Source organism: Malus domestica, chromosome 12 (genome assembly GCF_042453785.1).
Source record: "Malus domestica chromosome 12, GDT2T_hap1".
NCBI classification, from domain to species: Eukaryota; Viridiplantae; Streptophyta; class Magnoliopsida; order Rosales; family Rosaceae; genus Malus; species Malus domestica.
This window is the reverse complement of record NC_091672.1, coordinates 12173712-12189356: the sequence shown is the minus strand read 5'-3', so window position 1 is coordinate 12189356 and position 15645 is coordinate 12173712. Positions and strand designations below refer to the sequence as shown.

Here is a 15645-nt window from a genome sequence, read left to right as displayed (position 1 = left end):
AAAAAAACATTCAAAACACTGAGGATAAGTAAATGGCCTTAATGTAAATGGCCCTAACTTTTATGTTGAAATAACATGAAAATAGGTGCAAATGAAAGATACTGAACAACATGGATAGTAAATAGCAACAGTAAATTAACAGGTGTAACTAACAGTTTAAAGGAGATGGATACGTGTAAAAAAAAATTGTGCATTACACAGAGTAAATTCGAAAACGAATGTATCATTTGACAACATAAAATTGAAGAATAAAGAGTTTAGAGATCAATTGTATACAATCTTTACTACAGAGAGTATAAAAATCATGTCGTGTGCATTAAAACAAATAACTAATCCTTAACATAGAAGATCTAATGTGTATAAACTAATTTTACAAAATAAATGATCACTAACCTTTTCTTCAACCAATATGCTGTATATTTATCATCTATGCCTGGATACTTTGGTTTCCATATTCTACAAACACGCACTTTAATATAAACAACCTTTTTATATGCCACTAATTGGTCAAGTGGAGTTGGACCTTCGTCTTCCATTTAATCTATACAAACGAAATACAAATTCTGTAACCACGCCATAATATCCATTTTTTATCTATATTATAAATAGATAGAGAAACGATAACTAAATTGTGATTTTGACTGAGAACAGCTATGAAATAATTATGGTAAAACAAAACACACACAGTTATAAAATCAATTGTTCCTCTCTTTTGATTAATAGCATTAGAGTAAAAGTTTATTGTCTTTGGATCCTATCAAATTTCATTAAGCCCTGACATCATTTTCATCCAAGATATATTCAAGATTAAATAGGCATGTCTAGAACACCATAACGTAGCTAACAAAACGAAAAATATGGATATAAACGTCATATTACAATTAAAACACTGAGAAAGAAAAACTTGAACATCATCGTATCAAAATACTTGTCAAAAACTTATAAAGTTTGCACTCACAATTGGAATATTCAGCGACAAAGGAATTTATTAGTCATGGAGTAAGGCAAACTACTACTGTGTGCAAAAAAACAAACCCTTCTTCCAATTGCTATTTTCTTAGTTACCAAAATCTTCCATCACTGACAATAAAAATAGCCATATTTTTATGAAGGTATACCCACTCTATACAGTTACATATCTAAACCCAAATTTGTATACCACATAAGAACACCAACTCAACTAATTTGAAAAAAAAAATTGAAAGATCAAGAGCAATAACAAACGGGAACATTTACATTTCAATCAAATAAAAATCACAAGTTTAACATGAAAACCAGACCAATCTACACAAAAATAACGTAAAAACTAATTGAAAGAACAAGACACAATATAATAGAAGGAAAAAAAATTAAGAATGTAGAGAAAGCGTTTAAAATGTATTGAAATACAATGTGATTCAAGAAAAATAAATAGAAGGAAAAAAAATTAAGAATGTAGAGAAAGCGTTTAAAATGTATTGAAATACAATGTGATTCAAGAAAAATAAATACAAGAAAAAAAAGGAAAATCCCCACAGATTTTGAAATGTAAAACAAAAGTGGGGAATAAGAAAGATCTAAATCAAATCCCGGAAGATAAAAATTATTAAAAAGGTAAGAAAGTCAGTACCGTTTTACTGAAACCAAAGCTTTCTCTTCTTCTCTTCAGAAACAACTACAACCAGAAGAAAATAATCCCAAAAGAAAAAGCATTAGTCCCAAACAATTAAGTAACTTCAATTTAACTGACAGATAAAGAAAACACCCATTTCTTATAATTTCAGATCGCAATTTGAGGATTAAATTCTACAAAGAAATTGGCAGAAAGAAAAGTGATAGATAGATATATGGATAGAGAGAGAAAGGTTCTGTAGCTGAATTAAAGTTTCAATAAAAATGATTAATCAGAGAGCCGAAAAAGGAGTAAGCCTTGGAGAAGAGTTTAATTAGAGAGAGAAGACAGAGATGTTAACCATGAACAACCTTAGTTTTTTAGAGAAACCTAAAGACATTTTAGAATGAGTTCCAGCACATTCTGCATATTGAGGACAAATGACTATTTATTTGATATTAGAATATCACATTGGCATACCTTGGCTCTTTGGATTGGTCTCTCGCTAGAGTCATCCTTTATGTCAACAACTGATGTTATAACTTCTGTATTCAAGTTGCAGTATATAAGTAAACTTAATCATTTGATGGTTCATTTTGAAAGGTGGAAAATAAAAATAGATGTCTTACTTTTGTCAACAGCGAATCTATCGTTTTTGAGAATCTCTGCAATTATGACAACTGTGGCAATAGCTGCGTGGTACATTGAGATATTAATCCTTGCATCAGCTTTAATACTAAATGAATCAAACCTAGACTGAAGAACGGTAATATTCATGATAAAATAATTTCATTCTAAATGTTGGAAAAAGGGAATGAGAATGTTACATTTGGCCGGATTCATCATGAGACATCATTTGATAATTTAAATTTTTTAAGAAAATGGGCCCATGTATTCTGATATTCACACTTTTAAAAATGAAATAGTTTACAACATTCAAAGCTTGAAAATAAAAAGGAATTAATCTAAGTTGAATAAACAGGAATCAACATTCATAGAGAGGAAAAGGTTGAGTTTTTACCCGCTAGTCTACTAATAATAGTAACCAAGACTACAGCTAAAAAAACCAAATCCACAGGTGAAATATACATGCCCTTTTCACACACCTTCCTACTAACAAAACAGACGGTATAATACCGAAAAGCCAAATAAAATGAATAAAATAACCAAGAGAGAGACCATATATAACATTAACTCTTAGAAGAAAATATAAATTCAACTCAACTCTATAACAACACGCAAACGCTAGTAGCCAAAATTATCACCTTTAACAAAGACGTCTTCCAAAGTTGCAAACAAAAGTTCTAAAGCTGTAAAAACCTGAAATTTCTTAATTTCAAAAGAAAAATTTATCAAACACCCACACACAAAATCCAAGACTATAAAATTAAATCCCAAAATGATAAAAAAAATAAAAAAAAATAAAAAAAAACTCAAGACATAACTTATTCATAATTCCAAAGTCACAACCAAAACATATAAAAATGCCAAAAGATTGTATCAAGACTGAAGCAAAGAAGAAAACAAACTTACACCCTTAATGCCTTAATTACCCAGCAACAAAACAAAACCCACGAAGGCTGAATTTGCTGAAACTGAAAACAAAAAGGGGTTAGACAGACAGATATAAAACCCCAGACTACAAAATGAACACCCAAAATAAGAAAGAAAACAAATTTCAACATGAAACCAATTTACAACAGAACAAACTTGTACCTATAATTCCCAACAACACAACCTGCTCCGTTAACAATTTGCAAGAAAAACACGACGACGCAGAGAGTCGAGAGAAAACTAAAGCTGAAAACGGAAGAAAGAAAGCGGAAAATGACAAACAGAGAAGTGAAAGCCAAGAAAAAAAAAACCAAAACAAATGGAAAAGAAAACGTGCAGCGATCATCAACACGTGGAGGGTTTCGTCCTTTAAAGGGTAGGTTCTATCATCTTGCAGTAGACCTTGTTACTCTGAATCAGTGATTAAGGGTTTTAGGGTTTGGGTATATTTCTCTCCGCCTCCCTCCCCATTCGACTGAACTAATAACACGCCACCAACATCGTTGTTTTCCTTGTTCAGGCCAACCAACATCACGTCACTGCCCGGCAAGGCCACCGCCACGCCACCACAGCACACCCTCGTTGTTCTCCTTCTCCTTCTTCAGGTTAGGGTTTTTAATTCGAAACCGTCAGAATCAGTTTGTTTTCTTTCGTGTGGTGTTAGTGAGCTAATATTGAATAATTGTGTTTTTACAGATTCTAACCGAAACTTGGTAATTTCATGATTTGGGATAAGATCTAGAAGCTGAAGCTCCGGCAATGAAGAGTAAAAAGGGAAGCAAGGCACGTGCAAAAGACATGGTTAAAGATAATGGCATGGTTGACATTGGTAATGTTCTTGTACATGACACAGAACTAGGAACTCCATCTGAGAGATATTTGAGCATTTGGTTTGTGGATACATGTACCCTAATCCATCTAGTTTCTAGGGAGGCTGCAAATGATATCTTTGTTAACGGTGTTTTGAATGAATGAACCTACCTTAAAAGTCTAAACTCAAATTATTAATTCATGTTTCTTGGTTAGTTTAGTGAAATTTATACCATCACATATATCTGAATGTTTAAGTTAGCTTCGAAGATATGCGTAATTGGGTGGTTTCAAAAATCTTGACTTTTTCATTGGAACCGATCTTTTTTAAGCAGCTGAACAAGTGTTTCTTTTTTCTCGTGTATTAGTTAATGTACTTGTTATTAAAGGGTTATTGGATTTATTGTTTAGTACGTAGGACGATCAACTCTGAATGATTTCAAAGTTGATTTTGTTTTGTATGATGATTATCAGCTACTATGGAAGCACTTCTCGAGTAATTCTCTGTTCAAGAGATTCTAACTCAAACTTTGTATGATTTCTCACTGATGTTCATGATTTGAAATTAGAACCAGAAGATTTGCCAATCAAGTCTAAAAAGGGCAGTAATAAGCGTGCTACAGCACCGGATTCGAATCCTCCAACTGTCAAAGACATCCTTGAAATTGGTAAGACTTTCCTATGCTTGAGACAGAACAAGAAGCACACTTTGAGATTTGGAAATACTGTTTCTGTCCTCAACCGCATCACGTTCAAGATGGGGATAAAACAAAGTAGAAATACGAAAGGATACTCCTGTTTGTGTACTATTGAAATTCAAATTACAATAGCATAATTATTTGATTACATGCTTTCATAGTTGTTTCAAATTATTTAATTTAGTTAGAAAAACAGTGGTTTGTGAACAAAATACGTCTTGAGCATTTGGTATGTTGATATGTGTACCCTAATTCATCTAGGTCATGTGGAGGATGCAGATGGAGTTCTTGTTGATGATGACTTGAATGAACCAACCATGGGAGAAAAACTTGGAAGTTTAAATTTATTAGACAATGCTAGACCAGAGAGCCATGATAAAGAAGAATCTTCTCTCGATCCAAAGCCTCTAAGTGCAGACTCAATTCATGTTTTACTCAAGAAAGCACTACATGCCAATGACTGTGCCCTTTTATTAGATTGCTTATACACCCAAGATGAGAAGGTTGTAGCTCTCGTAGTTCATATTGGTTATATAATACTTATGCATGAAGATAAGTGTTAATGTGGATGATACAACTGGTGGTTTAGGTCATTGCAAAATCCATCTCACAGTTGAATCCATCTGGTGTTTTGAAGCTCTTACAATCTCTCATTTCTATCATTCAGTCAAGGAAAGATATCTAGCGGTATGCTTTATATGCTGGATGCTCTTGTGGTATACCTAACGGATTTGTATGCTTTATTTTGACTCTAGGGGTGCAATTTAGGCATGTGCACTTCCATGGCTTAGAAGTTTACTTCTTCAACTCGCAAGTGGCATAGTATCCCAAGAATCTTCTTTGAGTGTCTTGAACTCCTTATATTAAGTAAGAAACTTTTAATATAAGATGATATCCCGTATCCCAAAGTAAAATTTTCGTTCAAGAAAGAGCCATCTAGAATTTTAGAATTACTCCATAGAATATAAAATTTAAACCTGCGGGAGCAACATGTTCATGCGCTACTTGTATCACTAGTTAGTTTTTGGAATTTTCATTTCCTCATTTGTTTAAGAGATAGTTGCAAGTATGGATTGTTTTATCTCTTTGTCGTAAGAAATCCTGATAGTTCTTTTCCTTTCATTGAATTTTTTATTGACTATGTAGCTCATTGAGTCCAGAGTTTCAACTTTCCAGTCGGCTCTTCAGCTATCGAGTGTCTTAGACGTGCATTATACAGGGGTAAGGGTGCCAGTGTTAGTGAAATTTATGGCAAGTGAAATATTCTTCAATACCTAGTTAATGCAAGCTTTTGGTAATTGATGATGTTGATGAGTGATAGGAGCGTATTTATGCGACTTAGTTAGCTTGTTCTTGTGTCTTTATGTTGTTATTTCTTAGTTAATTTAGTATTTCAAGCTATTTTCGTGTGTTTGTAGGTTTAAAGGGCTAAAGTGGCAAGAAAGTGCATTTTGGTGCCTTTTGGAGCAGTTTTGGGCTTGGAATGAATATCACATGCATGGAGCAAGAGGATGGACGAAATTGAAGACCAAAAAAGACTATGATTATGCTGAAGTTATGAAGAAATTAATTCAAAGAAAATGAAGTTAAAGATGCAATCAAGAAAGAAGGAATGTTAGCCAAGTTACCTTATTTGGTCCTAACCTTTCCTAATCCTAATTCACCTATGTTCCAGCTTCAAAGAGGTGTTCTAAATATTTTAGGACACTTAAGTATCTGATTCTCCTATTCAAACAAGGGAGCCGCACCAATTCTTTCTAGAAAGTCAAAGTCCTTGCCGTGTACCCTCTTTCCCTTTCTCCCTTGCTTTGCCGCACCCCACATTCCTTTTCCTTTTGGATTCTGACCTTAATTACTCCTTTTCCTTGTGGATTTGGGCTGAAATTATGTTTCCCAAAATTAATTAGGGTTAGGACTTTCTCATCCTTATAAATAAAACACTTTCTGCCGCAAGACCACCTATCCACCCTTCACCATAAATCAGCCATTCCATCTACTTATCTATTGATCCATCCTCTATCACCCGTGGACCATTCTACACTACTCACACCATTCACCACCATTCATCATACCCTAAACACATTCAAACACTCCTTGCCGCAGCCAACCTTCATCCATACACATCCATTCATCTTCTTAGCCTTCTTCCATATAAATCACCACCTTAACCTTACCCTAAACCTTGTGCCGCAACAAAGAGAAGAATGAGGACCCTTGGAATGCTTGCTATTCAAGTTTGGATTGCTGGATCATTCTTAGGTGTAATCTATCTTTTGTTTTCAATGTTTAAGTTTATGTATCTTTATTTTGTGAACATGAGGAACTACCCCTCTTGGCTAGGAGTAATTTCAAAGTCATGATTATGTGTGCAATATGAGTTAATAAATTCCAGTTATGAATTATTGAGTCGTGAATGCAATTGGCTTAACTGTTTGATTGATAACTTATTTGTGTTTGTTGGTTGAGGGTCGACAGTTAATTGGCATGCATAAATCTGGTGCTAGAGTATAAGGAAGTTTCATATAATCATTACAAACTTATATTCATATATAGTGAAGGTCGCTGGTCACAATCGTGTTAAGTTTAATTCCTAGCATGAGTGACATGATGTCATAGTTACAAGTGCTTTGTCAATGTTTATAATTTTCATTGAACATAATGATTTTTTATGGTATCTCTATTATGATGTCATGTAGGGAACTTTTGAAGAATGCTTTGGGTTGTCGAATGATGTCATCCAATCCAATAATACAAGGAAAATCTGAGGGTTAACTAGTGATGTCATGGTTAATTTGAAGTATTGTCGTTCATAATTCAATGAAGGAGTTACTGGAAATTAATTCGTTTGCATACATGTCATGTGTGGATAAAGAGCCTCTAGCTAGCCTATCATCCATCTAATTTCCCAAAATCGTTTCTTAATCTGTTTTTAAGTTGCAATCCATTTTGTTATTTTAATTTCATTCAAAACAAACCCCCTCTTTACTTTCTTGTCTTGAAGTGTTCAAAATCTGTTTTGTTTGTGTTTTTTAGTGTTTTGAGTCAAGCCAAAACCCCAAATTCGTCCAAAGTTGTTTTTAGAGTCAGAAACTGCCTAGTTGGTGTTTTTAGGCAGTTTTGAGTGTTTTTAAGTTGTTTTGAGTCTTGTTAACCTGTTCTGAGTCCTTTGAGTCTATTCAAACGTTTTTAACTTTGATTTTATGTTTTTGAGTCAATTTAAAGGTTTTAGCAAGCCCTCCTAATCCCCGGTTTAGAATGATCCCTACTTATACATATACTACAATTGTCAAAAGAGGGTTTAATTTGTGTGTTAAGTTAATTTTCGCATCAATGAGAACGAGACAATCACTCCATTTATTTATGAGTCCAATACAAGTGATGGAGAGGGATCTGAGGAAGCCATGGAAACTGATCAAGAGAATGAAGAGGAAGAGGAATCCGATGGCACCCTTGATGGTGGTAGTGATTTTGAAGGAATTGAGGACATGAGTGAGTGATGCAAGTTTTGAGATTTGTTTTGGTTGTTTTGTATTCATAGGTGGCTGATATTCCCCCGAACCAAACATATTACTAATTGAACGAACCCCATGAGCATTCCATACGAATGAAATTTTGTTACATGCCTGCCTATATTTCCAGTTTAAAATGTTTAAACTTATGATGAAAATAAGTCCAACTTGTACAGGTGATGGCTTTAGGGATTTTCGACGGAATTGCTCCCTTGGTTGTGGGCTGTCCTCCACTGCCTTCCGACTGATAAGGATGCGGGAGAGGTCATGGCGAGGGAATAGTAAATAAATGGAGAGTAGAAAGACGCTAGAAGGAATAGTAAGACACTTCACGTTGTCGCTTTTGTTCTAATTCAATCCAAAGAATGACACTTGATGGAATGGTAAGATACTTAGTATTACAGTTTAGTGGTATTCTAATTTACTTGTAAGTGAGAGGTTTTAGGTTCGATCTCATTAAAGGCAAATTTGAACCATATTATTGGTAGTCCATTGTGAGGTTTTAGCTCACTTTCCCATTCTTTAGTGAGGATAATATTATTTGTTTGAAAGAAAAAAAAAATCAATCCAAAGAACAATTAAAAGTTTATTCGATTTAATTTTAACAAAAGTCATTAAAGAAATCAAACCACTCTAATTTGGGCCGGTTTGGTTTGAGGCCAAGTCTAATTTCTTTTCTTTTGCAAATTTTAGATTTGTTATAGTAATTAAAAACTCACAGAAGGAAGATGATTTTCGCACATTTTTTATAGTCTCTTACACGTTCTTTATTATTTTTGCCATCAAATTGAATAAATCAAACAAAAATATCAGTTTCAATTAAACATGTGTGTATGAGGTTAAAAAGGAAATGTGTTCATTTTATTAAAAAGTGATACGGGCCACCATCATTGTATCACAATCTTATTAAAAAGTTGTTGAAATATTTGCTTGTAAGTAGCTATTTGGTAGCAACACATAGCTAAATTCATTGTAAATAAACACAGTGGCAGCAGAGTCATAAATTATCTCAAAGAGGGTCAATCTTGCAGAAATATAAGGATAGACTATAATAACAAAAACTCATATAAAAATACAAATCCTTCAACAGTAAACAATCTTACCCCATTAAAGAAAATATAAACAAAAAAAATGATATAAGCTAATTCATTGTATTTTGTCCAAAGAAAATTGCAAAGTTAGAGTTAAGTGATTACTTAATTACATCATTTATTCGATTCAAAGAAGAATTAAAAAGAGGGAGCCTTGTTGTCATGGACATGCCAAAAATAGTGGGCAAACTGGGGACAATCTGAATATAAAATAGGGTTTAGGAATCTTTAGTGGTCATATGACCTACTCCAACCTTTAGAATAAAACTCAAATTTAGGTTCTAAACTCATCCCACCTTGCTTCAACCCTTGGGCCAAATATGAGTTTTAACTAAAAACTCTTTTCTGGGGCAAATTGAGGCCAAGATTCCACCCAAGTTAGTAGGCTGGCCCATCGTATATGTGTATTTTTTTAGTTTTATATTTATAATTCATTGAATCCAATGGCTAATATCTAATATAATCAAATCCAAAGGTAAAAAAAAATAAAAGAAATCATCTAATGGCTCAAATTTCAATCCAATAGCTAAAATAATTCAATTTTTTTTTGTTCATGTGCTTCATATTCTTTCGTAGTGTTCCCCAAGTTTTATAGTGTCACTTCAGTGATTTTTCAATATTTATCGGAATCTAAATATGTTTAGGTTAAGTAAGCTTCAGAGATATGCGTAATTGGGTGGCGTCAAGTCTAAAAAGGAATAGTAAGACTCTTCATGTTGTCGCTTTTGTTCTAATTCAATCCAAAGAATGACACTTGAAGGAATAGTAAGACACTTAGTACTACAGTCTAGTGTTGTTCTTTTTCACTTGTAAGTGAGGTCTTATGTTCAATTCTCGTTAAAGACAAATTTGAACCACATTATTGATAGTCCATTGTGAGGTTTTAGCCTACTTCCCAATCCTTTAGTGAAGATAATATCATTTATTTGAAAGAAGAAAAAAAGAAAAAATCAATCCAAAGAACAATTAAAAGTTTATTTGATTTAATTTTAACAAAAGTCATTAAAAAAATCAAACCAATCTAATTTGGGCCGGTTTGGTTTGGGGCCAAGTCCCATTTCTTTTCTTTTGCAAATTTTAGATTCGTTATAGTAATTAAAACTCACAGAAGGAAGATGATTTTCGCACATTTCTTATAGTCTCTTATATGCTCCTTATTATTTTTGCAGTCAAATTGAATAAATCAAACAAAAGTATTAGTCTAAATTAAACATGTGTGTGTGAGACTAAAAAGGAAATGTGTTCATTTTATTAAAAAGTGATATGGGCCACCTGAAGGAAAAATTTTGTCCTAACTTACAACATGTGAGAATATTTGAACACATATGCAAACTATTAACACATTAAAGTAGGCATGCATTAAAAAACAATTCTAAAACCCATGACTTTCAAAGCCTAGTGAATGGTGAACCATAAGACTCTTTAACAACATTAAAGAGAAGGTAAGATTTAGAGATTTATTACCCTTGAAGCTCATCCTTGTTTACACAAGGGATTCACCCAAGTGGAGGGCCTTCAAGTCACCTCCTAGTTCCTTGGATCTTCCTTGTGATTTCCTTCCCTTTTTGTGCTCCTTTGCTCCTTGAGGATGTAAGGAAAGGATCTCCAAAAACACCAAAGGTTTGGTGTCTCTAAGTCTCCACACCAAGGATGAGGTGTGAAGATGAAATGGATGACTTAGAGAAGAAAAGATTGCTAGCTAAATCCTCTCTAAGTGGCCGGCCTCCTTGTAGAGAAAAAGAGAGAAAGTATTTCACCTCTTTGCCTCAAGAAAACCCTAATGAGAAATAAGGCTATAAAGTTGATTTTATACTTCATTTCAAGTGAGTGGCAAACTTGTAATTAATCCAAGTTTGCAACCATCACCCTTATGGCCGGCCTTACTTAAATGATTGGGCTTATTGCCCATTTTGTTTTAGTTGTCATACAACTTGAACATAATGGGCCTTGTGGACCAAAACACTTTTGGGCCCCGAAACCCAAAACCAACTTAAAAGCCCTATACGAACCTTTCGTTAAATTAATTAACGAATTAATTAATCTTGACCATTTTTCAATTAAACCATTTAATTGCATATCCATTTCATTTATATTTCTTCACTTTCATCCTTACTCGGTGTACGATCCATTAGGTTCCAATTAGCGAGGCAGTGGGCGATTGTTACTCTTAACGATCGATTATGAATTGAAACTACATTTCAATTCTCCCTTTGATTAAGATTAGTGTTTGTTAATCTTCAGGGCTTCCACAAATCATGAGTGACACCTAGCAGCATGTCATGGTTACCCAAGCTAAGTAGAATTGGTTGGAGAACCTATCCAGTTACAACTACAACGCAATACGGTCCTTCTCTAATACAATACTCTTAATCACATTGTTTGAATGATAGTTTGTTTCATGTCTACTATCCAATGTGATACTTCTCTATATAATTCAATTGAATATGATTTGGAACAAATTTCCTAAGTCATATTCATATGCTTTGGTCAATGACTCTCAAATCATATCTTAGAGTATTCTCCTTCCACCATGGAAGGTTATAGATCCTTTGTTGTGCATTCATATGCCTACATGACTAGATAGCTTGACCCCAACAATGCCGTGGACACTCTCAATGGAATGCCTTTGACATGATCAAAGATCAAGGACCTAACTATTAGACATCTATGATGCCTCAGGTTAAAGGACTACTTTGCATATTGCAACTTACGAGTTCTTACATGACATGTATGTTTGAACTCTCTTTTGATCGTTGTTCAGCATACTCGATTACTCTTTTGAGCACCTATGTGTTTGTCTTAGTGTCAAACACTAAATGACTTGAGACTAGTCATACTCGTGCTTGAGTTGACATAACATATACTAACCTTAGCGGATTGTCAATGCCCAATTGGCAATCCTATGGCTAGGAACATTTTAGGAATGAACATAAGAGAAATGTCTCGTTAATCTAACTTACTTAAATCACTTCTCTCTTAGATCAAATACATTCCTTGGATTCCCTTATTGCTTAAACACATGATACAATAAATAGTGATTAACAATAAGCTTTGCCCTTCATTAAACATTTAATAGTTTAATACATTAAGTATTCCAAAAGCTGTTACATCAAATGAGTGGCTTTGTGGGCATACTTCCAACAATCTCCCACTTGCACTGAAAGCCATCCTCCCATGTATCTAATACCCATCCTTTCCATATGGCGGTCAATTTGGATTTGAGACATTGGCTTTGTTAGTGGATCTGCTACATTATTGGTTGAGGCAACTTTGAGGATGTTGACTTTCCCCTCGGCAGCATATCTTCTAATGATATTAAAGCGCCTGTCAAAATGGTTGTTCTTTTGATGTGCCCTGGGTTCCTTGGCTTGAGCTATCGCCCCACTATTATCACAGTACAAAGTTACTGGTGATGTAATGGTTGGAACCACTCCAAGTTATGTAATGAACTTCTTCATCCAGAACGCTTCTTTGCCGGCTTCAGCTGCAGCGACATATTCAGCCTCTGTCGTGGAATTAGCAATTACACTTTGTTTCTTGCTTTTCCAATTGACAGTCCCACCATTTAGAGTGAATACATATCCAAAGTTGGAACTTCTATCATCAACGTCAGATTGGAAATCTGCGTCTGTATAGGCTTCCACTCGCAACTCTGTCGCTCCTCCGTAAACGAGGAACATGTCATTAGTTCTTCTTAAGTACTTAAGGACCGTCTTGACAGCTGTGCAGTGTTCTGATCCTGGGTTAGATTGATATCGACTAGTAATGCTCACAGCATATGCGATATCAGGTATTGTGCATATCATGGCATACATGAGACTTCCTATAGCGGAAGCATAAGGAATAACTCTCATTTGCCGTATCTCTTCAGATGTCTTAGGTTCCATGGACTTAGAAAGGTGAATTCCATGTCTCACAGGAAGAAAACCTTTCTTAGATTGTTCCATCTGGAACCTACTTAGCACTTTATCAATGTACATAGATTGGGATAATCCAATTAATTTTCTGGATCTATCACGATAGAGCTTTATCCCAAGTACATAAGATGCATCTCCCAAATCTTTCATGTGGAAGGTTTTGGACAACCACACTTTTACAGAAGAAAGTACTGCAGTGTCATTCCCGAATAGTATTATGTCATCTACATATAACACTAGGAATACAACTGCATCCCCAACGACTTTTTGATAAACACAATTGTCGTCTTCGTTTTGAGTAAAACCAAACGTTTTGATTTCAGTATCGAAACGAATGTTCCAGCTCCTGGAGGCTTGCTTAAGTCCATAAATGGACCTTTGAAGCTTGCATACCTTAGTCTTTTCAGACTTGGACACGAAACCTTCGGGTTGAGTCATATAGAGCTCTTCCTCTAGGTAGCCGTTCAGAAAGGCCGTCTTCACGTCCATTTTCCATATCTCATAATCATGGTACGCAGCTATAGCAAGCAAAATCCGAATGGACTTAATCATGGCTACAGGAGAGAAGGTTTCTTCATAGTCAATCCCTTCTCGTTGCCTGTAACCCTTGGCTACTAGTCTAGCCTTATAAGTCTCCACGTTCCTATCAATGCCTATCTTCCTCTTGAAGACCCATTTGTTTCCAACAGGTACTATACCTTCTGGAGGGTCTACAAGAGTCCAGACCTGATTTTGATACATGGAATCCATCTCGGATTTCATGGCCTCTTGCCATCTCTTTGAATCAATGTCGGACATTGCTTCAGTGTAGTCTCTAGGGTCTTCATTTGTGTCATTGTCACCTAGAAGGTACAATTCCTCAAAGTCATTGTCTAAGCCATACCTCTTAGGTGGCTTACTAACCCGTTCAGATCTACGTGGAGCTAGGGGTTCAGGAACAAGGTTGTCAACTTGTCGAGTGCTTGTTTGTGGTTCATCATTAATCTCATTAATTTCCATCGTTTTACTTCTAGTTCCTTTGAGAACAAATTGTTCCTCTAGAAACATAGCAGTTCTGGTGACAAAGACTTTCTGATCGTCAGGATGGTAGAACTCATATCCCATAGTTTTTCTAGGATATCCCACAAAATAGCACCTTACTAATCTCGCTTCAAGCTTCTTGACATATGCTTCACAACCCCAAATCTTAATGTGATTAAGACTTGGCTTTCTTCCATGCCATATCTCATAGGGCGTTTGTGAAACTGACTTGGAAGGTGAAGGAAAAATTTTGTCCTAGCTAAGAACAAGTATGAACATTTGAATACACATGCAAGCTATCAACACTTTAAAGTAGGCATGCATCCAAAAAACAATTCATAAAACCCATGACTTTCAAAGCCTAGTATATGGTGAACCAAAATAAACTCTTTAACAAAATTAAAGAGAAGTAAAGATTTAGTGATTCTTTACCCTTGAAGCTCATCCTTGTTTACACAAGGGATTCACCCAAGTGGAGGGCCTTCAAGTCACCTCCAAGCTCCTTGAATCCTCCTTGTGTTTTCCTCCCTTTAGTGCTCCTTTGATGATTAGAGGAAAAAGGATTTGTTCTCCAAAAACATCAAAAGCTTGATGTCTCTAAGTCTCTTCACCAAGGTTGTATATTGTGAAGATGATATGGATGACTTAGAGAGATTTTAGATGCTAGTAAAAATCCTCTAAGTGGCCGGCCTCTATGTAGAAAAAGAGACAAAAAATGTTTCACCCAATTTCTATTAGAAAACCCTAATGAGAAAATTGCTATAAAGTTGCTTTTATAACATTTTCTTTGGTGAGTGGCAAACTTGCAATTGAGCAAGCTTGCCCATTCACCCTAATGGCCGGCCTCTCCTTGTTATTGGGCTAATTTGCCCATTTTGTTTTAGTTGTCATATAACTTAAACATAATGGGTCTTGTGGACCAAAACACTTTTGGGCCCCGAAACCCAAAACCAACATATAAGCCCAATACGAACCTTTCGTATAATTAATTAACTAATTAATTAATCTTGACCATTCTTCAATTAAACCATTTAATTGCTTATCCATTTCATATAATTTCTTCACTAACATCCTTATGTGGTGTGCGATCCATTAGGTTCCAATTAGCGAGGCAGTGGGCGATGTTACTCTTAACGATCGATTGTGAATTGAAACCACATTTCAATTCTCCCTTAAGATTAGTGCTTGCTAATCTTCAGGGCTTCCACAAACCATGAGTGACACCTAGCAGCATATCATGGTTACCCAAGCTAAGTACAATTGGTTGGAGAACCTATCCAGTTACAACTACAATGCAATACGGTCCTTCTCTAATACAATACTCTTAATCACATTGTTTAAGTGATAGTTTGTTTCATGTCTACTATCCAATGTGATACTTTCCTATATGATTCCTTTGAATATGATTTGGAACAAACTTCCTAAGTCATATTCATATGCTTTGGCCAAAGACTT

The 15645-nt window shown here is 35.0% G+C and overlaps 1 long non-coding RNA gene and 1 pseudogene across 1 annotated transcript; one reads left to right on the top strand and one right to left on the bottom strand.

The window, feature by feature from the left end:
- Window positions 1-255: 255 nt before the first annotated feature.
- Window positions 256-3188, bottom strand: LOC103449892 (uncharacterized). The gene is made up of 5 exons (XR_003767626.2): window positions 3125-3188; window positions 2221-2283; window positions 2072-2136; window positions 1610-1654; window positions 256-541 (listed from the first exon to the last, which is right to left on the bottom strand). It is a non-coding gene; the product is annotated as an uncharacterized lncRNA (long non-coding RNA).
- A 117-nt stretch (window positions 3189-3305) lies between these two features.
- Window positions 3306-7067, top strand: LOC103449891 (U3 small nucleolar RNA-associated protein 5-like; annotated as a pseudogene).
- The last annotated feature ends 8578 nt before the right edge of the window (window positions 7068-15645 follow it).